Source organism: Hippoglossus stenolepis, chromosome 7, assembly GCF_022539355.2.
Source record: "Hippoglossus stenolepis isolate QCI-W04-F060 chromosome 7, HSTE1.2, whole genome shotgun sequence".
Classification (NCBI taxonomy): Eukaryota; Metazoa; Chordata; class Actinopteri; order Pleuronectiformes; family Pleuronectidae; genus Hippoglossus; species Hippoglossus stenolepis.
Genome location: NC_061489.1, coordinates 9,421,934 through 9,447,920, shown reverse-complemented (window position 1 = coordinate 9,447,920; position 25,987 = coordinate 9,421,934).

Here is a 25,987-nt window from a genome sequence, read left to right as displayed (position 1 = left end):
TGCGCTTTATTTATTTGGAGCCTTTTTTTTATCAGTTGCACTGAAGACAGAGAATTGAAGTGAGGACAGTGTCTGGGAGCAGGGAACGGGAGTGGTGTCCTGTAAAGTAAAGGATGACTGCAACAGAACCCGGAGACAGAGAGCAAGGCCAAGCACCGAGACTCAACAGAGAAGGCACTGAATTATATTGTGCAGGAGAGAATGGACACAGCTGTGTGGATGAGACTGAAAGCAGGAAATTATGTGAGGATTTGAATAGAAGTGAGTGAAAGGGTGAAGAATCTAAAATATATCTTCTTTAAATTCCTTATTTATTTTCTGACACTGACTGAACGCTATTTTTAATGACTCACTTTTTTATATTCTCCAAACGCAGCTCGTGCCATCACTCTTTATCAGCCAAGAGCTGATGCTGATGGATACTATCATTTGATGGATACTGTATACACAGACCTGAGCCCCGAGGTATGGCAGGAGACACACGAGTGTGACCTGCCAACCTGCTCCACCTCAGGGCCCCCCCCCCCTTCAATATGCTCTCATTTTAGATAATGAAAGAAGTCTGGAGGGGGAAGCCACTGCAGAGATCACTGATCCACTCTAAGTGAAAACCTATACTCAAGTTAATGTGAATACCCTCAGGGGACGAGGACTTCTAATTGATTAACAACATTACCCGGATAAGAGTTGAACTCTCCTGTATGAGAGCAGCTCGATGTGGGCATCCACCAGCGTTCAGCAGATATAGGTAATGAGCACTTTTGCACTGCAGCATCTGCTGTGGACTGTACTGCAGGTGTTTATGGAGCATCTGGAGTTGCAGACACACTCCACAAGGGGCAGTGTTGAATCAGAAATCCCCTCCAGCTCCAGCCAGGTTGACACAGCAGTTGGCACATGAAAAAAAAAAAAGGTTCATGGGAATAACAGTGCAGCACAGAGTGGGTTCAAGATGCATTCTGTTTGAGTGGAGACAGGTGTGTGGTGATCAATGCTGAAGAATGAAACCTCTCGAGAGGAACACAATGAGGAGAGGTGATGCTTAATGGGTCCGCGCTATTATTGATAAGACATTAGAAATATGAAAGCCTTTAATTCGCCTCATTCACAACATTTGCTTTTCTCTCCGGTGAAAATTGCATAAGGAAAGCTCGGAGGCGTGTGGGTTACTCATCAGCGTGAAGTTTAAATGTGTTCCTTTCACTTCTTCACAGTGTTGACATATCCTTCGCAGTGATTAATAAAACTTGTCCTCCTTTGAAAATGCTCATGCAACCGTCCTCGTCTGAAAGCAGACTCCGCACCTCAAAATGCTCTTTGATCTTCCAATGCAAGTCTTAAAGACAATGCAGTGGCTTTCTAAAGCGGAAGACACACAGAGAGCCGGTGGGTGATACTTTAGCCCTTAAAATCCAAAGGAGTCATAATAGAGCTCGTCGCGTATTCAGAGTCGGACCTGTATGCAAATGCCGTGTCCTTGGGGAGGTTACAGTATGTACTCAGGGTGTCATCACAAATGCAGCTTTGAAATCCTGAAAAATTACCTTGGGTTTATACCACTTTTCTACACACTCGTATGTGTCAGCGTGTCAGCTGGAGTTCTTTGAAGACGAGGTCTTTTGAGTATGAAACACTCTGTAGTCTTGAGAAATGGCTTTAATAAGTTTGTAGTTTGCTTCTTGAACAACGGAGGCCACGGTCAGCTCGGATTCACTGCGAGCTTTTCAATGCTAGCCACCTTTCACAGCAATTAAAATCATGCCAGGTAAAGTTCCACATACTTTTTCTTTAGCAACGTATTTGATCAAAGCAAGCTGCCTGCATTTCAATCATATTGAACCAAAGAGCTCATTTGTGTGGTGCTTTAACAGTGGCAGAAATGGACTCGTTGGATTAACCCCAGTATGGTGGTTCAGTCAAATTTTGAAAAACTTCTCTTTTACTTTAAATGTTCTGCGACGTTTGCACTATACTCATTTCAGCGATAAAAACGGTACTTTTTATTGTAGTACATTTAGTCGCATTTACACCAGTTTCAGATGTTGCACATGAAACATGATCAGTTATACAAAATATGAAAAGATTAAAATTTATTCCACCTTGACCATCTACAAAATTCAAATGCTTTATAATATTATATATATATAAGTGCGCAAAGCGTATGTTTTTGTTTACAACACATCAACACCAGCGTCACCCCTTATCACAAAAGATGTCGAATCTTGTCTTCTTTCCATGTGGACATCTTTGACGCTGTCTTTTACGTGTTTTGCACCTCTTTCTCATCCTGAGTCATTTGTATTTTTTTTTTGTCAGTTTTGTGTCTGACATGTTATCATCAACACACCAATGTTTGCTTCCTGTAAAATTTGTCTGCGGTCACATGGACCAAGCAGGAAAAGTTCCAGAAAAAGTCTGGAGCAACTGACACAGAAATTTGAGTTCTCAGATACAACTCCTCCTGAAAATATGAGGAAAATATACAGACTTTAGTGCACATCTGAAAGCAGCTATAGTCTCTTCCAACTTTTACCCAGAAAGCGAATAAGCAAAGTGAATGATCTGATTATTCCACCTTTGTGGTTAGGACACTACCTCTTGCTCTGTCATTGTGCATAACCACTCTGTCCTAGCATTGTCATTGGCTATGGCATTACACTGGACGTCCTATAAACAAAATGATTACATCTAAAACAGATTTACTGTCATAGACGATCTACAAGGACAGAGCACTTCTGACCAACTGAAGCACAGGAAACCCTGAAGTGCACAAATCAACATAGGGTTGAACACTTCAAGTCCACACCAGAGGAAAGAGTGTGTGTGAAGGATTTTTATTCCTTTTGACAATATGTCTGAAGAGAGCATCTTTGAAAACAACAGAGAGCATCAAGGTGAGAGGAATGCTTGACATATCAGTGGGGGTGAGTTTATACTGCAAATGCACATATACAATATATAAAACCAACTGCAAGTCAAATAAAAAATGGCTTTTCCATCATGAGGAGAAAACAGACGCCCTTCCAGTGAAGCCCATTGATGTTTATTAGGTTATGTTGTCATGCTGCTGTTATGACAGTGCCAGATGAACTTTTGTACACCAATTCCCCGGTTGGTTTTTAAGCTTGCCCACAGACTGTGCCCTTTTTTTATGGGCTTGTAGATTGCTAGGAAACGCATCAATCTCCTGTGCTCGCGATCCTATATGTCTTCACTCTCCATGCAGCGTGACCCCATTGCCCTCCCTCTAGTGTCCACTGGGTTGCTCATGTCTGTGTTCGTGAACCTCCACTGCCCTGGTTATTAAAGAGCACTGGGCGATATCCACCCTCACCTTTCTTTCTCTGTCCACACGCCCTAGCTCGCTGTATTCCTGCCTCTCCCCTCCCTTCAATTTCTCTATTTCACCGAACACTCACCCTAAAATAGAACAGAAGGTTGCTGCTCCTCTGTTCCCGTTCCTGCAGAAATCCAAATATTCACCGGTGACACACCGACACTACCTGCACAAACCTGTAAGACAATTACCGATGGGAGGCTTTATTAATTGAAATGTATTTATAATTCTCATCAGTAATCACACTCCCTCTCCTTTGTTCCTGTTCCATCAATCACGGTGGAGTATGGCAGGCTGGCCCACAGGTGGAGAGGTTGACTAATTAATGAGTGAGGGCTTTCTTGTTCATCCAGACTGAAGGAGGTGCCTCAGGCCTCGGCTCCACCACGGATTGCTGTTTTAGAGCCAATTCCTGCCTCTGCGTCGAAGCTACGCCGTAGGTACGCAAGTAGCATCCGCACGGGGCCAAGCATTCATAGTCATTTGTAGGCGTGTGTGAGTAGCGTTGAAATTACACCGGCGAAACGCTAGTGGTGGTAGAGTTTCTATGCTGGTTTTAAATGTCTTTCGGTTTCTGGTCCGCTTATTTACAAATTCTCTGGTGTCTCTGTTTACTTCAGTAATGGCGAGTGGATCATGTTGGAGTTGGAGCTGATAGATGTTGAAGAGCAATTCCTCAACAAAGAATAGAAAGAGACGTCATCTGTGTTCGTTCCTATAACTCAATTAAAAAATGGCTGACCACAGCTCTTGCGCTCTGCGTTGCCTTGACGAGCAGTTATAGTTTGGGGGAGGTGCTTGCAGGGTACGGAAAAGGACTCTGCCTAGGGTCCACGTCTACTCATAGGGTACATGTCTACTCATAGAGTCCACGTCTACATATAGGGTACATGTCTACTCATAGGGTACATGTCTACTCATAGGGTCCACGTCTACATATAGGGTACATGTCTACTCATAGGGTACATGTCTACTCATAGGGTACATGTCTACTCATAGGGTCCACGTCTACATATAGGGTACATGTCTACTCATAGGGTCCACGTCTACTCATAGGGTACATGTCTACTCATAGGCTACTGCTTAACTTCGACGCAGAAGCATGAATTGGGTATTAGGTAGGTAAACCTATCTGTCAACTGCTGTATGAAAGAGATATTAGTTTAATGACTTATCAACACTATCAGTATAAATATAGAATATTATTTTAAAGCTGCTGTAATGAATATGTTATATTAACAGTTATATTACCAATGAATCAAATGAATGTGAAAACACTTTTCTAGATAGAAAGCAATTTTCTCGGGCGACTGGGTTCAGAGCAAAGTAGGTGAAGTGATATCTTTATGTTAGTTACGCATTTTCCCAACCGACAACAACCTGACGGTTAAAACAAACCTGACATGCCAACTTGACTCAAAATGTGTTTCCATGATGCAGCTCCCAACGACTCCATATAACCTGTGTAATAAAGTCTCGGGAACTCAGACACACAATATCAGCTTTTGTCCATTGTGTATTTCCTGCCTGGGTGGAAGTTTTGTTTCTACAGGACAGATGAGTGTTTGTCACGACGTTGTACACACATTGTGCTCCAGAGCTCGCTAAGTGGAGTGCTACATGTGTGCTTTGCTCCGCACCCTTGCGTGCTGCAGGCCATTGAAAATATATTTTTTTCAGAATGCAGCAGAGCAAAAGCTTGCTAAAAAAGAGATATTTTTTGTCAATTAGAATTTACATGACTGAATTTCTGAATTTGACTCTTACAAAGTGAAACATTTCCTGTCAGTCTGTGTTATATATTCTAACTATTGAATTACAGCTGTGTTTGGGGACAGTTCACAGTTGGTACATGCACTATAATATATATATAATATTCAGCTGCCTACTAACATAGAAGGTTTAACAACTGTTTGATGATATTTAAACAACATATTTTACCAAATTGAGCTACTTGTTGTGTCAGTCACAGTTTCTCAACCCTTCCTTAGACACTGGCCCACTATTCTATAAATCTGTAACCACTCAGTGGGTTACAGCTGTTACAGTCACCATATCACCTTCATTAGGCGGTGGACAATAAATCAGTTAATGAGTGTTTGTCTGGTCAAATAAAAACTTCAGGTATTGGAGCAATTTCTTCCTTGTTTGTTTCTATGTTCAAATTTTTCTGTGATCTCACAAATTCAAGAACATAGCCCAGATACATTTGTGAGACAGCTACTGTATGATGCCACAATTTGCTGTGGTATCATAGCACAGGAATGCATATATCTGAGACACAGACGTGACAAAAATGGAATAACCTTGTGCAAACCTTCTATCATCCAAAGAATCACATCAGCAGGCTCCTCTGAGGCAGAGGTGGCTTTTGCTTAAACCTTTATTCCTCTCTGATTAGTAATGGCAACACACCGCATTTAGGAATACAGAAGCCTTTTATGTGCTTCACTAATATGTTGCCATCTTTTTTATTTTACTCTGTGAACTGCTGACTGGTGCCCACACTGTTGAGGGATCAATGTAAAGTTTTGTTTGTTATTTAAAGCCTGACTTTTCTACAAACTGTTGATTGCCAGATCGTGATAGTTTCTATTACTGGTGCTGTTTCTGCAGGATTTCACACTGAAGTCGTTGGCATTATGGGATGTTTAAAGTTTAGTGCCAGGCTAAACATGATGTGCTAATGAGTAAGTGTGATGAGCTGGAACAGTTGATCCTCAGCAAACAGTGTGTGAATGTGGTTTACAGTGTTGCCGCGCTCGTGTCAGCACGACCCCGCTCAGACGCTCAGGCAATAAAATCCATTTCAGGTGAGCTAATAAGAAGCACAGAGCAAAATATACAAGCGTGTAAACACACCTAAAAATGCGGCGAGAATCCGATCATCCAAATCACATTTCGATATGTATGTGACCTTGTTGTTAGTGCAGTGTAGCGTGAATGCATTTTAGGATTTATTAGGCTACTTCTTGCTCTGAAAATGCCGTCTGCTTACTGATAATTTGCTCTTGTAAAACCAGCCAAGTGTTGTTAGCTGCTCGGTATGCTGTGTAAAAAATCCTGCCTTTTATGTGCACATGCAAGTACAGGATTCTTACAGTCTAGATCCACCAAAGCACCATTGATATTTTTTTTGAAAAAGTACCTGGAACTGACAGTGCTCATCGAGATCCTCAAGCAAACTGCTTCCCTCGTGACCCCCTGACGTTTGCTTGAATGGAGGAGCTTTTGATTTTATAAAGCCCTCGGTGTCAGCGCTGTCAGATTACGCAAAAAGATTGCTTAAACTGGCCCATCGGCAAACCTCTCCACGACGCTCTCCCTCTCGCCGTCAGTACCTTTTAATGAAGATCCTCCTATCCTAATAGAGTCCTCCTGTACTCCCATCAATTCAACTGCTCTTAACGCCGCCTCCTTATTCTACACACCCCTTCCTCCGCACATGCACACCCCTCTGCTCGGTCTCTCTCTTTTGCTCCTCGGCTGTTTTTAATTGCTTGAAGGTCATTGACAATAATGTGACAACTTATTAGAAAGCCCATCTGATGCCACTGATTTTATACCTCACTTTGCCACAGTGCTTGGTTTCCAGGCAATTACTGAGCATGCTATTTATTAATTTCACGGTTCACAGTGCATCACACGCTATAAATGGTGAAGGATGATAACGCAGTCATTCACAGTGTCTGTGGCACTTATCGATTTTGTGTGAGTTGCCCCGGTGGAATGGAGCCTTCTTCTTTCGGGCTTTAAATACCGGGGTCGGGGAAATGCACAGACTGAGGGGGGAAACAATCGCAGAATCAGATACGCCCATTTTGCTGCTGCATGCTTTGAAAAAAAAAAAATCATCATTGCACTTACACAGGAAAAAAAGAAAAATCTAACTGCACAGTCTGCCCTTTCTATTTCCACAGGAATCCATTTATCTCCAAAGATAGCTGACATCCCCGTACAAGTGTTATACAGCACTAACAGTACAAGTGCCGAGACCAATTATGTGTTGTTTCCTTGAAGCAAGACGAGACACTAGCAGCTTTCTGCAGTTCGCCATGCTGTTCTTCCAAAATACCCTCTCTGTGCCAAAGTAATGTGTCTGTGTTACAGGAAGCATTTAACCTGTCAAGGCAAGAGTTTGGTGTGTGTGTGTGTGTGTGTGTGTGTGTGTGTGTGTGTGTGTGTGTGTGTGTGTGTGTGTGTGTGTGTGTGTGTGTGTGTGTGTGTGTGTGTGTGTGTGTGTGTGTGTGTGTGTGTGTGTGTGTGTGTGTGTGTTTGGAAACAATCCAATAAATTAAGGAGAGACAAAACCTCTGCCAAGAAGTTTGACTCAGACATCTTTTGCTAAACAAACAAAATGGTCCATAAAAAAATATCCAACTATGCTATATTAAATTTTCTCTCAAACAAAAGCCTAAGTCAAAAGTCTTTTAAACCTTTTTTTGTTTGTTTTTTAGATCTTTTAACTTAGCTTTACGCATTAGTAGAAATGTTTGTGTACCCCAACTTTCCGAGAAAAAAAGAAGTCCTCAAAGGGTTATTTCAGCCAGCCTCCAGCTTCTTCTTTTCAAGTCTCACTTCACATGAGTGGCTCTCACATCCGCAGCCGGTGCTTCGCCCTGAAGGTGTGAAAAAGGCGAAGGAACATGCACCAGACTTTGACCTTTGAAGTCAACAGCATAAATGTTGACTCTGGCTGTCATTCTTGTCTTGTTATCATCTGTGAGCCGCAGGAACCACAAATGTCTCACGGTTCATGTTGACGTGTTGGATTGATCACCAAAGGGCACCAGGTGTTATCTATGTATCTATATCTACCTACGAATTCCACAAACATCTGACTTTCAATATGTGGAACGGATATCTCAAAGATCATCATCTTAAAGGCCTTACAGTTAGCATGTGTATTTTTAATTGATAGAGAAAGTGCATGGTTGAATTTGGTGCGATTTGGACACGTGATAATTTCAATATGAATAAACTTTGAAGCTGGAAGCCCGTGGGTTAAAGATTGCTGGGGAATCGTTTTGATAACTTGACACAGACATTCACAGGAGTCACGGGTGCTGATCTGATCTCCATCATGGCAACAACATTCATAGAATCCCTTCCTCTTTAGCTAGTTGTCTTCAAACTAAAAGCACAACCTTCATTTTGTTGCTGTGATGTTTAATAGACCCCTTGAATAGCCAACATGCAATAAATTAAAAACTTATATATAAACATATGTGTGAACAGTAATAAAGCACATTCAGTTTCTTTTTATGAAAATCTCGACTATAAAATCTTCTCTGCAGATAAACCAGGTAGGATGAACACAAAGTTGTGTAACTTCCCTCTGCACCATACACAGACCACCAAACAGACAGGTTTAGAACGGGCACTGCACTAGTCCAGTACAGAGCAGGATGCTTGCAAATGATCAGAAATTAAGCAGTAAAGGGTTCATAGGTCAAGTTTTTTTTGCATGTTTCTCCAATCAGGATACAGCCTCATGTTTTATTATTATAGCATGCAGGTACAGTGTAGCACACGGTCATGTATATCAAGCCTATGAGCACTTAGTGTGTTGACAGTGTGTTGGGAGACACTTGTGCTTCAAAATCCCACTTTAATGGCTTTCTATATGAGGCTATATATCTGCAGTGGTAAAGTCCTGCTCGAGGGCATGTGAGCGTGAGCTTTTCCATGTGTTTTCATCACACACAGCCACGGCTGTAAAGGCCTCCCTGCCAGAGCCATCCCTGATTGAGAAGGCGGCTCCTTTTACGGTCTGGAGCGCTCTGAACTTTACGAGAGCGACAGCGGCCCTTCCGTCCTGTAGCTCCCGGCTGAAATATCATGTTTGTTTATCTCTGGAGAGAATTTATTCTGCTGATTCATTGGCTGGCACCCCCTGCAACGGCTGAAGGAATTCGATTTTCTCTTTATTTATTCGCTTCATTGTTCCTCCTGCGGAAGAGTCGTCTCTGCTGTGATACCATGGGAAAACTTGCTTCGTCCTCGCCATGGTCCTTTGTGAAATGAGATTAGAGGGAGAAAAGGGAAACGAGAGATAGAGGACAAGGGACATAATAGAGTTGTTATTCTTTGTAATCTTCCTTCTCCTGTTGTTGCTTTTCTGTTTTCACCTTCAAAGTAGCCTATTATATTAAATAAACATGTCATTATAGTGAGTGATAATATTTGAACAATAGAGCAGTTTAAATTGTATTTTTTAGAAGGCTGCTTTAGACTTTTTGGACTGTAACTGTTTGTACTCACTATGACTCACCAAAGGGCAAAATGTTCAGCTGTTAGTGGGAAGAGGTTGAAGCGTATAATTTAGATGTACTGTCCAATATATTACAATTACAGAGGTGGTAACAGGCAGCACAAACTCCTACAAACCATGAACCATCTATTCCAACTTATTATGGAGGTTTATGATTTGAGACGGATATGACTTGATGTGGTCTCAGATTCATTAAGAATGACATTGAGGAATGATAAACCGCTGTGTGTGTGTGTGTGTGTGTGTGTGTGTGTGTGTGTGTGTGTGTGTGTGTGTGTGTGTGTGTGTGTGTGTGTGTGTGTGTGTGTGTGTGTGTGTGTGTGTGTGTGTGTGTGTGTGTGTGTGTGTGTGTGTGTGTGCAGGTCATCCGTGCTGAATGGCTAGTCGAGCTGTGATGTAGCTCAAAGACCTGCGACATGAAAAATACGTAAAAGAAACTAAAGCGGGTGGCCTGCTGAGATGTTCCATGCAAACACATTTCAAACGCAGGCTTCTCTAAATCTCTCTGTCTGGGCTCTGTCAACAACAGAAGCAGCCTGAATGTACAAATCGATACCAGCAACCCCCTCCCGGCCCTTCCCCCCCTCCCGTTTGTCTAAAATGGTTTGGTTCAGTGGTAGGACAAACCCGAAGTGCTGGTGTCAGGGCTGCGAGGCAGAGCGCGACACACCTTTTGCCATTTTCTCACTCCTCCTGCAGTTTTTCACGCATCTGATGTGCAATCAGCTTGACGTGTGACCGCTCGGCGTCACGTGTCACTTGGAAAGCCCTGAAACCGCAGGGAGGAGACCTCTTGCACATCACGCTCCTCTGGAAGCAGGAGGTCACATGGACTTTACATGTAGGTCACATGGTCCCTGCATGTCTCCCTCGCTCTAGTTCAATTCCACCAGGAGCCATGAAAGGACTGCATTGCTAAGGAAAAGCCAGAGTATTGGCAGCAGGCAGTAGGCAGGAGAGAAAACATGGTAATGATGATAATAAATTGCTAGTTTCAAGATATTTAAATGAGACGTATTATTCTCATATTCAGATGAATATTTTAAATTTGTCTTACTTGAAGAGGTTTACATGCTCCAATGTTCAGAAAAAACATCACTGTCCCCATATCGTCGATTGCTGCAATCTCCTCTTTTCAGATTCCATCAGAAATGCTTGGTTTTAGCCCCTGTCTCTTTAAGGCCCCTATCCCCGTTAAGCCTGCTCTGCTGTGATTGATGAACCGCTTCTAGCACGTCTAGGGAAAGTCTGCCTCCGATCTCGCTTTACCTGGCTTTGTTAGGGGCTCTGTCAGACTGCCAGCTAGGCATTTATACTGCAACTGTGGGGCCTGGTGATGTCATGTGACATCACAATAGTCAAAAGTAGCTGCCGGCTAGGAGGAGCTCCCTCTACTGTGTTTGGACTTTTTAACTTTGCAGAACTTTAAAATACACAAAACCTATACAACGCACTGCGCAAAGACAAAAAAAAGAAGCATCATGTCTCCTTTAAACCTGAAGTTGACCAGCTGTCTCCGAGCATTTAACCCTTAGCATAAGAGACTCTCACACGCACGCACACACACACACACACACACACACACACACACACACACACACACACACACACACACACACAGGACAGTAAAGGTATAGGTTATATTGATCAAAAATGTCAAACTGCCAAATTATTCCTAAATAGATACAAAATAATAAACTGAATCATAATCAATGTAATTATATGAAATTATTTAAATAAAACAATAAAAAATGTCTTTTATCATGATCAATAGTGGCTTTTGTAAACACACTTGATCATACTCCCCTTTGTATTTTAATGTGAGACGGACAATGACATCCAGCAAACCTATTTGTTGAGAGAAGTTTTGGAACCAAATACACGTTACTATATCAGTGTTTGTCCTTAAGGAGTTGAGAATCTGCTCTACCAAAATGAAATGAATTTCATGCTTTGTTCACCATGACCGGGAGCAAACCGCTTGTGACAGCGATGAGAGAAGCTGATTGGCCACGCCTACCACAGGCCTCTCGCACGCCTATCAGTGATACTGTACGTCTGTTTATCCATCCCCATGCACAACTTTGCTGCTGGTACATCACCACCTCTGGTCAAGAAATTAACAAAACTCCATCTGCCGTGCCATGTGGAAATTAAACAGTAAATGCATTAGTATCAGAATGTGCGCTGTTTTCTGGCTGTCTCCAGCAGGAGTGTAACAGATTAATCAGTGTGTCCTCTGCAATTCCTGGAGCAGCGGGGGTCATTGAGAGTCACAAAGTTGTTATGTTGCTCAGGAAATAAATAGTAATTGCGGCTCCGGAGTGTTTTCATGGCTGTACTGTTGTGTTGCAAATGATTATTCTCCTCTTTGATTTGCATTTATTCACTGAGGGTGTATCAAAGAACTTTTTCTTATCTTTCCGAGCTGATGAATTGCAAACAATGGAGATGTAGTGACACAGAAGCAGCTTTCAGGCACGTAATCTCCTGACATTATCCAGTGGGGCTGTATGTGAGAACGCAAATGAGTGGCTGGGGAGAGTTTCTTTTGCCAGCCCCCCGAGTAAGAAGTCAGAATAATGTCCGAATGAGCCCATGTGAGAACACAGCAGGAGATCTTCCGCAGGATTCACCACAAGCGAGTGGGCGTGCTGATCCCGTTTCGAACATGCGACAGACGAAAACCTGAACAACACAAAAAGAATACATATTTCTTTCGGATGAAAAAGCGGTGCCATGCACGTAGAAAACACAAAGATGTCGAGAGATTTCTGTGTCGCTCATAGGTGACAGGCAAACTCTGAGGACCGTCTGGACATTCTTTGGAGTTGCTGTCTGAAAACAGCTAAATAGAAAGGACTGCAATTGTTTCCTGATATCCTGAAGTATATAAACCCAAACCCTTGTGTTTGTGGCATGGTTAGCCCTTCTGTTAAACCCCAACACCTCAATGTAACATGCAAAATAAGAGCAGTATCAATATTTTATGCTGTATTCTACTTCTTATAAAACTTCTTTATTCCATTGTAAATTCATTGGCAAGGGGATGCTGCGTATTCAATATACTGTGAGTCAGGAACCTGTAACTGGACTATGATAGTCCCACAGGTGCACTTCCACTGTTTGCAGCTAGGTAAACGCTTTGTGGCTGTAAGCCTATTGTGAATTATATCAAAGGAAATTTGATTAAAGCAATTGGATTTTCATGGTAAATTACTCTTTACCCCTCAAATGACCCAGAGAATGAGAGAGCGGAGCCTCGGGCTCATCTACGTAACTGTAGACGACAATGTGTTTTCACCAGCACAGACGAGAGAGGGGGAGGGATTTGATTGGATTATTTGAAGTAATTCTTCACTTCAACAACTTCATTTACAAACAAAAGCAGCAGAGAGCAGTTATAGTTCATGGTTGTGTGTGTTTTGTCCTTTTTTTTTTCTTTGGAAAGTTGTCACAGCTTTTAAAATTCCTGGGTTGTATCGAATAGACCAGAAAGTTTATGTATCAGAGAGGCTTTTTGCTTTTGTTTGTCTTAGAGTGAAGTGGAGGTAATGGATGCACCACTTGATCAGCGAGCGACATGAGAAAATAATATGCCATGAAAGTGACTTTTCATTTGCTGGCAGCACACATAACCACATTACACGCTAAACACAAGAAAAGCAGAAGGACAAAATTAAGGGTTGTTTTCTCTGATAGCTGCGTATCTAATTTGCATGACTTTGCATAATATAGTCCATAAAGGCAACAATATTCATAATGTGACAGCCAAATCATATTTTCCTTGATAGGGCAACAACATTACTTTTACTTTAAATTCAGAGTTTTCAAAAAGCCTCAGTCGACGTAGCACCAGGAAGAGAGAAGTAAAATAGAGAAAAAGAAAACCCAACACCTCGGTCGAGTTGTGATTGTATCTTTAGCACTTCTCTCCGAAGGTCTGCTGATTGAATAACTGAAGTTGGTAATGTCTGTTATCATTAAGGCAGCCAGTGCAGTCTTTAATTTAGTGCCATTACCCAAATTAGAAACTGAGAATTTAACTGGGGAGGAAAGTGGATGATGAGATTATTTTATTCTGAATAATAACCCTGTATATATGCAGTGACATTTTTTGGTAAGATTAACACCTGTTAAGTGGTCATTTACATACTCGAGTTTAAAAGGCTTGTTTTTGTTCCGCGACTTTCTCTAGTTACAAGATCGGAAAAGTTAAATGCCTTCTGAAAACCAATTTCTCTCGTTTAATCTCTCCCTGTTTATATAGACTGCAGGTCTGTCTGACATGCGCAACATGAGAGCACGAGATCCAGAGCGTTTGGCATCTCTGTGAAAAACAGAAGACTAATTACCTCCTGAAATAATTTAATGTCAGCCGAGGTGTGGGCTCCCCCTCAGCAGGACAGCTGAACAGGCCCAGCCCTCTGCTTGGAGATTCATCTCTGTCAGCTTAGATAAACCTGTCGGCCATCACACCCTTGGCACACACATTGTGTTCCTGGACCTGAAAAAGGGAAGGAAAAAAAAAAGACCTGATGAAGCTGTCCTGTCTTGCTTCTGCTGGAAAGAGACAGGAGGCCTAAATGAACACGAGCTTTCATTACCGCTCCCCTTTTTAGCACTTAGGAGGTGCATCTGTTTGGGTTTTTTTGCAAATCACCTTTATCCTCCGCATGGCATAACCAGCTGCCATCGCTCTCGTCAGTGGTCCTTGGAGCTGTCAAGTTGTGGTGTCGGAGGAGAGTGAATAAGCCGTTTGAAGTGCATGTTCGCTTCAGAAGTTTTGTCTAATATGTTGATCAGAAAAGGAGCTTTTTCCCTATTTTCCAATCTCTTTCTCTTTATCAATTTTATATATTGACAACAGGGTGTTTCGCAGGTTGGCTGTATGAAATTCACATGGGCAGGGAACCTTGTATTTCTACTTATAAATCAACAGCAACCCCCTCAGTGTTCCTTGGCCTCTAAGATAAGAATCTTTAAGAATATTCAAACCCTCCACCCAAAACTGAAAGTCATGTAAAAAAAATGTCTGATCTTTGGGACTGCTCTATTTGTTTATTTTATTTATCTTCATATTTATCCACCACTAACAAACATAATATTTAGTCTATTTATCTGTGCGATACCTTGTTCTGCCAGGTCCACTCTATTTGGATTTTTCACTTTATTTTAGTACTTTCTATAATGTCATTATTTTTTTATATATTCTTATCCTTTTTTAATATTTTATAGCTTCTATTTCACACTGGATCTTTTACTTTAGTGTCTAAATTCTCTAAGTAGGTCTCTGCAGACTTGTCCCACACAATGCTCTAAAGATGAAGTATATTAGAAGCGGCTTTGCTTTTATCCATATGTGCAATAAGAGACTATTAGGAAAAAACACAGGAAAGGTAAAGTAAAAATGTACTGCTCATCAATGCACAGGATACAGGGACAAAACTGAGGACAGCATGGTTTTGTCACACAGATGATTTGGGCATTAATGAACTTCAGATTAACAGTAAGTAGCCACAGCCATCCGGTTTCATTTAACTCTACCAAAACCTTTACTCTGAAAACCGTGCAACGTGCGCTAACAACATATATTTTCTTTCATGTAAAAATTGGCAGTTATAAAAACAAATTTTACTGTCCCCCATCTTCTTCCCTTTGAAGACAAAACTGATCGTCTCTGAACTCCCCTAATAATTGATGTACAGTCCCTAAAGTGAGTGATAATAAAGTAGCTGACTTATTATTCCTTGATAATCCCATCAAAGCGAGGCCTCACCCTATGATGTGACTGATAATAAACCATAGTGTACCGACACAGTGGGTCCCTCACATGGCGGCGAGCTGTGGCTGTTGTTAGCTGTGTCCTTGTCGTCCAGTCAAACTGAACCTTACATGTCGGCCACAGCTCAGTGATGGATCGCTGCTTAAGATCAGCCATCCCTTAAAATGTTTATCAAAAATGCAACACTGGCATATGCCATTAAAACTGGAGGCTGGGTGCACGTATATGTTCGTCTTAGGACGCAAAGATGCACAAGGTTGCTCATCATCACTGGCATCATCTGATCTGTGCAGTGTTTTACTCTATTAAGTGGAAGTGCTGCATTATTTTCGACTAATAACTGAAAAGCATTTGGACTCCCTCTTCAAGGACGTGCTGTTACGATCTCAACACAGTAGAAATATCTTTACTATTTGTCGCACTTTTGAAAGGATGATAATCATAAATATCATTCGGTGTTTATCTGGAGTAAAACATGTTGGATTTTACAGCCGAGCCGGCAAACAGTTGGCGCCACGTAGGAACGAAGGGAGGGCAGACGAGTGATTTTTACTATTTGATGGGCATGAAAAAATCACAAACACGAATTTCAATGATGCCCTGATGTCTCTTTGTTGCGTGAGGAATGGACATAAAGACCAAAACTGAAAAACATCAGCGATTAAATTCGTCTGCTGAGAGCTGGGCTTTTGTTTCAGATTGATTTAATGGTGTTTTGAGGCAGGAGGCTGTTATTGTCCATTTATTTGAAAAGAATTTTACCTTGATTCTGTAATCTTTTTATCTTTTTCTCCCTCTAAGGTCCATTTAAAAACACTTTCTTATCAATCACATTCACCATCATGTAGGGGTTGTAGCCATGAATGAAAAAAGGTGGAGCCATGACATTGTGACCACTTGGCCGGAGATATACTTGCTGTTTAAATACACGTTCGCGTAGACAACCGGCTGTGTTGTGAACGTAGCTGTTCACATACTTGCCGATGTACTAAGCTTGATACTGGAGGATACCACTAGAGGGCACACTGGGGAAATCAGACAGTATAGAACTTCTGGATTTGCATTATGTAAACAATAAACATGGTGACACTCGAGGAGGTTACTATTTTGTTCATTCTGAGATCACAGCAGAAAAAGAGATGTAGATGGTCTGCAAGGGCCTTAAATCAAGCACGGCGTGACAATGGAGAGCATGTTTATCTCATTCTGCCAATGCGAGAAATCTATGATTTATCTATGATGTATTGATTTTCGAATGTCCGCCAGAATGTTTGATGATTTGTTCCACCGGATTAGCCCGCTGATGATACACCATACATTCCCTAATACTACCGCTACACTGCCCCTACCGGCCAAGTCCATATTGCATCTGGCGTACGCGTAGTATTAATTTCTGAGGACGTGCACAACCGACGCTCCAAATGGACGCAGGATACGCGAGGCAGCCATCAAGCGCACACGTACGCGTAGTTAACAGCAAGTATAACTCCGGCCTTAGTTGTTCCCCAGAAGATCTTGGGGCTTTTGTTCGATCGCCCCCCCGTGTGAAGTTTTCCCTCACAGATCAGGTTCTACGACACCTTTGGCACCACTTCTATGCTTTATGAAATCCTTTTTACTGAGCTCCGACACAGCAGTCTTCAAGGATACACAAGCCGCTCTAATATCAATATATACATGTCAACAAAGGCAATCACTTTTATTTCAATCTGAATATTTCACAATTGCCTTTGGCTCAGCAGTTAGATCTCACAACATTATTTCCCGGGTGTGTGTTTAAAACTTTTAAAGGATACTTGCGGAAGCTGAGACAATAACCTGGGTAATATTACCTGACACAAATGAATTTACCCTTTCTCTTCCAGCTGAGGAAATTTTCCCAGAGACCCAATCCTTGCCGTGAATTTTAATTCTTATACCGTGTGAATGAATGAGGCAGCTTCGAGCAGGTGTCATTCAAATGAATTCAAGTGAAATAACACCCAGAGTCAAACACAGGCTTATTCATCTGCCCCTCACCTCTTCATCCATTCATCCCCTTTCTCTTCTCCCCACAATTCTTCTTCTTCTTCCTTTTTTCCTCAACAAGACCCCCGTCTTCTTATCCCACAAATTAATCCCTTCATGAACAGCTCGCAGACGAGCAGGAGAAAAAGAGAGGCGTTGAGAGAGTGAAGGATGATAGAATCCTAAAGCTTTAAGGCGAACAGTACTACAGTATCTAGGTGGTGTAGAATGAGCTCCATTATTGCTCTCAGGGCTCAAATTGAAAACATTACTGCTCCCATTCACAGTCCTCAGACACAGAGGATGGTCTTTATTTCCAATCTCAGTCTCCTTTCTGGTTGAGGGAGCGCTCGCCTTGTGCGTGTGTGTATGTGTGTGAAGTAAGACGGAGGGAAAGATTGTGTGTTTTTGTCTGGGCGAGTGTGTCTTCATAAAGTCATCACTGCTGATGTTGTGCATATACAGCAGGTGACCTCTCCTGAGCATCCTCTCACCCCCCAGCGCTCGCAGATTGAGAGCTACGTGCGTTTTGTGTGTTTTTTTTAAAGCCAGCCTTTTCATCACAAAAGCTGTGACGTTAGGTGCCAGCGCTGCACTGTTGACCTTCGTAAGTCAGAACAACATCAGTATGCATTGTGTTCCACTCAAAAGGACACAGTGGCATATTTTGGTGAGGGCGCAAATGAGTGAAAACATATGACCTCGCAAAACACTTGAATAAATAAAACGTTTAGCCAGGACGCCTCGTACCCTTCACTTTCACGCATCTCTGTTGCTTTTGAGCTCTTCGGATAAAAACCAAAGTATGAAAGCTTGGATACGAGATGCACCGGAGATATCGACACTGCATCAGCAATAGATTTGGCTTGCATTGTTGTTGACTATATTGTGTAGCAACATGGCTGTATTCAATGGGTAATTTGGGATTATGCACATAAAATGAGAGTTTGAAAGAATGAATATATGGATGAGAAACGTTGGAAATCCTGATGAGACTTGAATATACAGTATAGTCTCCCTCTGCGGTACAGTACACTGTGTGCTGACCTGTCGTTTGGCTCGTTTCTGAAATGCTGTTTGCCTAAAAACAATTTTCTGGAAGTAGAAAGGTCACATCCCCCCCTCACCCCCCTCCTCCACCCTTGTTTCTCCTCTCTCCGCCATCCCCCTTTTTTTTCCCGGGGAGGCTGCCAGATTGCTTTAGCTTTTTAGTGCGGCTCGCTGACAGACGGACAAGAGGCTGACAAGGTCACAGCCTGGAAAAGCATTCATGATGGAAACACCAGCTTTAAGGGGAGGCAGCAAGTGCCCATACACAGTGTGTAGCCTATAATCATCAGTACAGTTCTAAATAAATAGCACAAATGTCCACTGAACCTAAAATTATAATGCTATAATGGTGGTTAACAGGAACTAACAAAATCTAAATGAAGTCTTGGGCAGGTTACTTGAAATATAATCAACACCCTATTACATATTACTGAGCGAACAGGTAATTAAGTTACTGACTAATTAGTCAACAACTAAAGTAACTAGATTACTTGTTACATTACTTAAGTTACTTATTAGCACAGCTCCTCTACCGTTAACTAAGAGTCTCCACAACTTGTGCATTCAGTAATACAAGGTTAGCTTACGACATGTATACAAAAAAAAGCCTCTCTGTTATTTTTCAATGGGTATATCTTAAATGCTCTGAAATGCGACTTGTATTTTTACACTTTTTAAAATCATTTTACAAATCGACCTGCAGCATTGTCTGTTTGGCTCAATGAAAACCAATTTGTGTTATCTGGAGTTTCTTTTCTATTATGATAAATGGGAAATGTACTGGATTTATTTTGCGCTTTTCTAGTCTTATCAACTCATACCCATTCATACAGCGCTATTGTATGCTACACTTTTCCTAGATCACGTTATTGACACACAGCCAACACAGCCATCACATGCAATTTGGAGTTCAGTATCTTGCCAAAGGACACTTAGGCAAACAAACTGAGCCATGGACTGAACCACCAGACTTCTGGTTAGTGGACGGCTCGTTCTCTCCCCTGAGCCACGGCCCACCTAATCCTTCAGTTTCTGATCAGAGCTAACACCTCACATACCAGTCTATTCTTTTATTCCTAAATGATACAACTTGTATCAATCCTGCACCAGACTCCCTGTAAAACAACAAATAAACTCCCCTACAAATTATAATCTGGGATTAGCCACTGTCATGTATTTACCTGTTATGTAAGGAATGCATTGCTGCCTAGCAGTGAACATAATACCATGAAATAATTCAAAAAGCAACTGTTTGCAGTTTCAATGCCTCCAATTTCCCTTTATGCTCGTAAAGTGAATTGCATGGATCTAAATTACACTTAGTGTTAATACTCTATGGGCTGAATGGTGGATATTTGACACCTTTGATATTCCACAGGTTTTATATCGATTATATATTGTCGTTAATAGCAGCATTGAATGCAGCGCTTAGAGCTTTGGAAACCTGGATACTAGTGTTGCGTTTTTTTGTTGGAATCGTCACTCTTCAATCCCACATGTAAGAAAAGGCTCAGCTGATCGTTTTTGAACTCCTTCATGCTTGAAGTCAGTTGCCAGGGTCGTGAGAGGCATGTCCCCATTGGGCTCAAGCATAAACACAGGTTTGGAGGGCTAATGCCCCTCCGACTGACAGCCTGAATAGAAGTGTGTGCCCCGGAAGAAAGGCTAATTGCGCTGAATGAAAGATTTGCATCAAGGAATGGCAAAGGTGTCAAATTGCCTAATCGCTCTCCATCAGAGAAAGGAAAAGGAAGCACTTCTCCAGCAAAGTTCAATTATGCTATTAAGTGATGATTTGTACATAGCGAGAATGACCTCAAACCCTTACGATCACTCCTGTTTTATATTACACATGAATTCAGGTTTAAAGTTCAGTTTCTTAAGGTTGAAAATTAGCTTCACCGGCACTGTAATCCAAGCCAGAATGGTGTCCTGTTCTCAGCACAGCTACAATAAAGATAATTACCGTAAATCAGTCAGTGCCTGAGAAAAGTGAAGCTGGAGGGCTTTATCACTTGTCTGTTTTACAAAGTTAGACTTCTCCTTGTAAGTGGGAAATGTTCCCAACAGTGAAAAATGATGTTAACAGCTATCTGTGGGCAGCGGTTAAGAACCTTTGAAACGCTCCTAAGAGAGACATTCCCTTTTATTGTCCTGTTTTTTTTTTGGCTTCTCTGATGTTTCAGGACTTAAGGCAACATCACTCACTGCACAACAGCGGACGGCGAAGACACTGAATGTGTCCGCACTGTTAAAATGGCAGGAAGCTGACAAAAAGATAGATGATGAGATAAGAGAGGGTGAAAGAGTTAGATACAGTAAAGACAGAGAGAGATTGGAAAGAGACAAAGAGTGAAAGATGAGGTGGTGTGACACCAGTCCGTTGTCTTACCTTGTTATCTCCATCCCACTCGGCTCAGATTTATTGACACGCCTGACAGGAAGTATCAAATTCATCAGGGATTTCAGGAGTTTGCCCTCTCATCAATGCACAGGAACAAAATCAAGTTTCAGCACTTTTTCTTTATTAGTTTGTAGCATGTTTGACTTGATTGATAATCTCATCAGGAAACTGAGTCTTAACAGGAAATCAATCCATCAAATCAAAAAACGTAGCCTCTGCATTTGTGACTTCACAATCACGGTACTAGAACTATATGATAGGAATATGCAGACATATTTTTTAAGCAGGTCTTGTGGGCTACATGTTGCATGATTTAGAACAAAATAAGTAGATATTTAGATGTATTATTATGTTAAAGGAGAATTATTATCCTCCTATGAAGCATGACTGCCCTCGTCCTGTCCAGTGCTGCAGCTCCTCTTTTCAGCCTCTGTCAGAAAGACTTGGTTTTAACTTGTGTATCTTTAAGATCTGCCCTCCTATAAAAGCCCAGTCTGCTCTGATTGGCCAGTTTGCCCACTCTGTTATGATTGGTCCACTGATTCCAGCATATGTAGGAAATTTCGGCCTCCCCACTTTGTATACCTGGCTTTATAAGCATATATGGTTATGGGCCTGACTACTGATGATGCGTTTGAGGAGTGTTTCTTTGGGTGAACTCCCTCAACCACAGACTCTGCAGACCTTGTAACACACCAGAGGAAAGAAACACTGAAAAAGAATCACATGTCTTCTTGTAAGCATTGGGCAGTATCAGTCATTTCTACAGTCTGCATCGCATAGTGTTATTTTAGATTCTCAAAATGGTTTTCCATTTTAAATTGAACATCCCTCTCTGAACATGTACACGTAATGGCAATGGTCACAGCAGCCACACTCGCTGCGGTGATGCAAATACTTTGTGAATCTGTAATGTTCATGAGTTCACATACATTATTGTAAGCAGGAGGCGAAGCGTGATGTTCTTATATAGCCGTGTCAGAGTGCATTAGAGATGCTCTCACTCTCAGGGTGGGATCAAGTGCCTGATGAAACATTAGTTTAGCAACAGTGTCAGACCCTGTTTACTGTGAGCCTGTGGCACGGGCTCTGCATCGCCTCAGAGATACAATCGGTTACAAGAGCCTTTGGGGAAACAGTTGTTACAACAGTCCTCACCTACTGATTCTACTGGAACCAGAACAACAGTTGGATGAATTATTACATGACTCTTGCTCAATTTCCAATGAACTGTCCCTTCATGTCTTGGTAACATGAAAAAAAACAAATATTTGACGTTTAAAACAGCGAGAAAGATTTTTATCAGACAGGGAATTTTCCTCCTGATGTTCTAGGTGTAGATTAATCAGAAACTGAAACTTTGCATGTAGGCGTGAATGTAAGTATAAATGTGTTTATGTTCCACTCCTACCAGAGTACTCCATGTTTCTCATCAAATACTACATGTGCTGATATTCTCTGTGACCCTGAACAGGATAAATACTTCAGAGTGGATGGATAATTGTGTTTCATTCAAGGGCTCCTGTTCCTGCTTTATTTTATGTGCAATTTTCTGTTGTTGCAAAAGGCTCGGTATGAACCACATGCAGTCCCCAGCCTCATAATTGAATATTCACTCAGAAGAATAAAACATCGCGGAATCTTGTGGTCGATGATTGCTTCAGGATCTGATTGTGAAACAAACAAAAGCTGAAGAAAAATTATTGAAAAAGAGCTGTCTCACTGTGTCTCTTTACAGTGCATCACACTCCTGGAAATGTATGTTGTTATTGCACGCAGTTCTTTTTAAAGGAAATACGATAAAATGACAAGAACAGTTTAAGTGCATTGGAATTTTTTTTGTTGAAAAGCTTGTACTGTACATGTTAGCCTGGTATAACAATCAAAAAGGCCCCCCCGCTGATTGGTAAAATACCCACCGAGGTGCCACTTTTATCGGTTGCATTGCTCTTTAAAATTATCTCAAACATTTGACTCAAAGTACTCCCACCCAGCAACGAGAGGAAGCAGGGAAGGCAAGAGCATCAGTCACCAATTCTATTTCCCAGCTCAGGGAGGTGGTACAGCCGGAGGGGTGGAACACTGACTTACACACCTCCACTTAGCCCCAGCTGAGGGCCCCCTGCCACCCCTGAGATAGAGTTACAACAGGGGGCTACTTGGAGGCTAAACGCCCTCCTCCAATAGGCCCCTCAGGGTCCCATTGTACATTCGTCCCTCAGTGGGAAACCTTGCCAGAGCAATCTCCAGCCAATCACCTTCGCCGGGGACAGCCTCATTTGTGTAGAACCTGAGTGAACTGTATATGGATGTGTAGTGAAATTCACACAAGGACATGTTCAATTTACTGTTGGAGGTTTTCTTTTTTACCTGTCTGCAGAAAGTGAGATGCCAGGTACCCTATAGTTTGTCACAGCTCTGCAGAAGAACGACGGGCGTCTGTGTTTATGTCCAAACGCTCTGGCTTGTTAATGGGCTTCAGCTCTGCGGTTTCAGAAACCATCATGACCTGAGCTTCCTCAGCTGTTCCATTTCAAGTCGGTGTTTCACCGCCTCTAACTCATGCTCATCCCCTGTTGTTTGTCATTAGATGTGAGATTTAGCCAGTGACACCATGGGTGAAGAGCTGCGAAGCATAATCTTTTCTCAGGGGAACATGGCCTTGTGAAGGAATTTGCCTTTAGAAGATAGCATTGGCTTTTGAAATGGATCTGGCGCTGCAGGTTCTGCACCCTGTGGCCTTCAGTCAAAGGCCAAATCTGTATGGCTTTGTCCGGAGATTGGGTCTCAAGGCAGGGGATGGATGAGCCCCATCCCTCGTCCTTGCTGTGCTGGCAAACCGGTGATAACACCTGGTGTGCGTCCTTAAAGACCTAGACAGGATAGCTGCTCTGCACAGTGGAACAGAAGTTAAATTTAACAGCTAAATTCTTTGCATTCAGCTTCTTTATCATAAAGAAATGCTGGTCTTTTTCTCCTCGTCTCTCTTTGTCACAGTAGGTGGAACAAATAAGCAGCATAGAGGGTTTAAACCCCTTAATGTGATATAATTCCATGGCTACTTATTTTCACTGTAAACTCAGAGCTGAGAGTTGAAGGACAGTTACAAATAACTTCTCCTTTCAGTCAGTCTGTCATGTCTGGCAGCATTACATAATTACAAATATATATATATATATTTTATCTTCATTCAATTTACCCAGTATAAGGACTTACATGTGCTGCCCATACATCTAATGTGAATGTCAGTTGTCACTATAGACATAAATATATACAGTATGTACTTCTGTTTTGATTCGAGCCTCAAACTGCTGTCAATTGAACACTCCAGTCCAGTGGGATTTTGCAGTTTTATCTCCCTGTTGTATGCTTTCCCAGACTGCGGGGTCTCTGACTGTCTGTCAAACTGCATGTTCTATATACAGTATATATATGTGTGTGTGCGTGTGTGAATGCAGCGTCAGTGTCACTACACCCTCCATCCAGGAATCAATGACTAACTAGGTTGCTATGGATCACGACACCTACTCTCTTTGAAATCATATTAGATTAGTCTTTTTTGACTATCCAAACTCTGCATGTGTATCCTTACATATGGGCCCAATTAGAGCAGTCTGGTACATTTCATTACTTCATACCTCCACTGAGGCCCAACAGTCGCCTTATGAGAGCACATTTAAATTCACTAGATCTGGATTCTTATTTCGATCTGCACCAGTGCTTGATTTGTAAATAAGAAGGTGCCGGAAAGCGAAGTCCATATAAGAGCAGAGGGGTGGCGAAGCGAGAGCAGTCTCCGGAACGCGTACAGAACAGTGTGCCCAAAACAACATGCAAAGATACATCCAAATGTTTTTTTAAATAAAATATCAATTACCCTAATTGTAAGTGTATCAAAATATACATACAAATAAAGCAGCCACGCCATGTATCATAATTAACTACTGTATTTTGTTGTGCAATAATGCATTAAACGTGATACCACAAAATGGTGTGCCTTTCGGCATTCAATAAATTTGGTTATCAAAATAAAATATTTAATATTAATATAAAAAATATTAATATTAAATAATAACATTAATTGATTAAAGTTACCTCGGGGCAGCACCCTTCAAAGGAAGGGAAAAGATAGCCAATTTATTGATTAAGTCTCATAAAAGTACTAACTACAAATTTGGAACTCTGATTAACAATACATTAATAACTATAACCAAAATTACCATATAGCTAGTTAGCTAAATTGAAGGATATAGAGTTCTTGACAGTGTAGAGGTTGGCAAAATTCACTTATGCAACATTAATGAAAAAACATTGGTGAAATAAAAACATTTATTATGAAGATAATAAAGTATAAAAACACGAATTACTAACGGTGTGCTTAATATATAAAGATGTGTATGTGAGTATGCATGTGTGTCTGTGTGAGTCAGAGTGCTTCCAAAATGGCGGTTGGCCACTCCAAAGATAACGCCCCCCCCCCTTTGGAATGTTTACGACATGGAGCGGGGGTCAGAGAGATGGGTGCTGAGATATGCGTGTGTCTGTGTTGGTGCCAAATTAGAGAAAGTTACTAGATGCATACAAGGAAAGACTGAAGAGCAGAACTAATATCAACTTTCAAATAACTTGTAACCAAAATATCACAGCAGCACAAATCAAACTTATAAACATCACAAGGAATCGAATAAACAGTCTTTGCTTAGCCTAGTATAATTATTAAGCCCAGTTGTGTTACCCGTCCATGGAAAGTGAAAAAGGTCTTGCTGGTTTTGTGGCTCCTGCCTTTGTGGTTCTGTTGTGCGGTGCAGCTCAGTTGCTGTTCGAAGTTCTCCGGGCAGGACCTCGCGTCGCTGCTTGAAGGTTGGTCGAGCTTGGATTGGGAGGATGTTTCCTTGTTGAGGTGAGTGGAAGCTGCACCTCTCCTCCATTTGAAGTTGAGCAGAAAGAGAGGTGACCTCCTTTCTGAGAGTTGAGTTGAGTTGAAAGAGCGGTGTGCTCCTCTCGGAGAGGTGCATGGAAAGAGGAAGAAGAGAGGGGGGACATGGCTTATATTGGCTCGGTGACCTCACGGGTCATGGGGCCCCCGAGTGACCAATAGTAGTTGAAACTTGTGTCCCCGGTCGGTTTTCA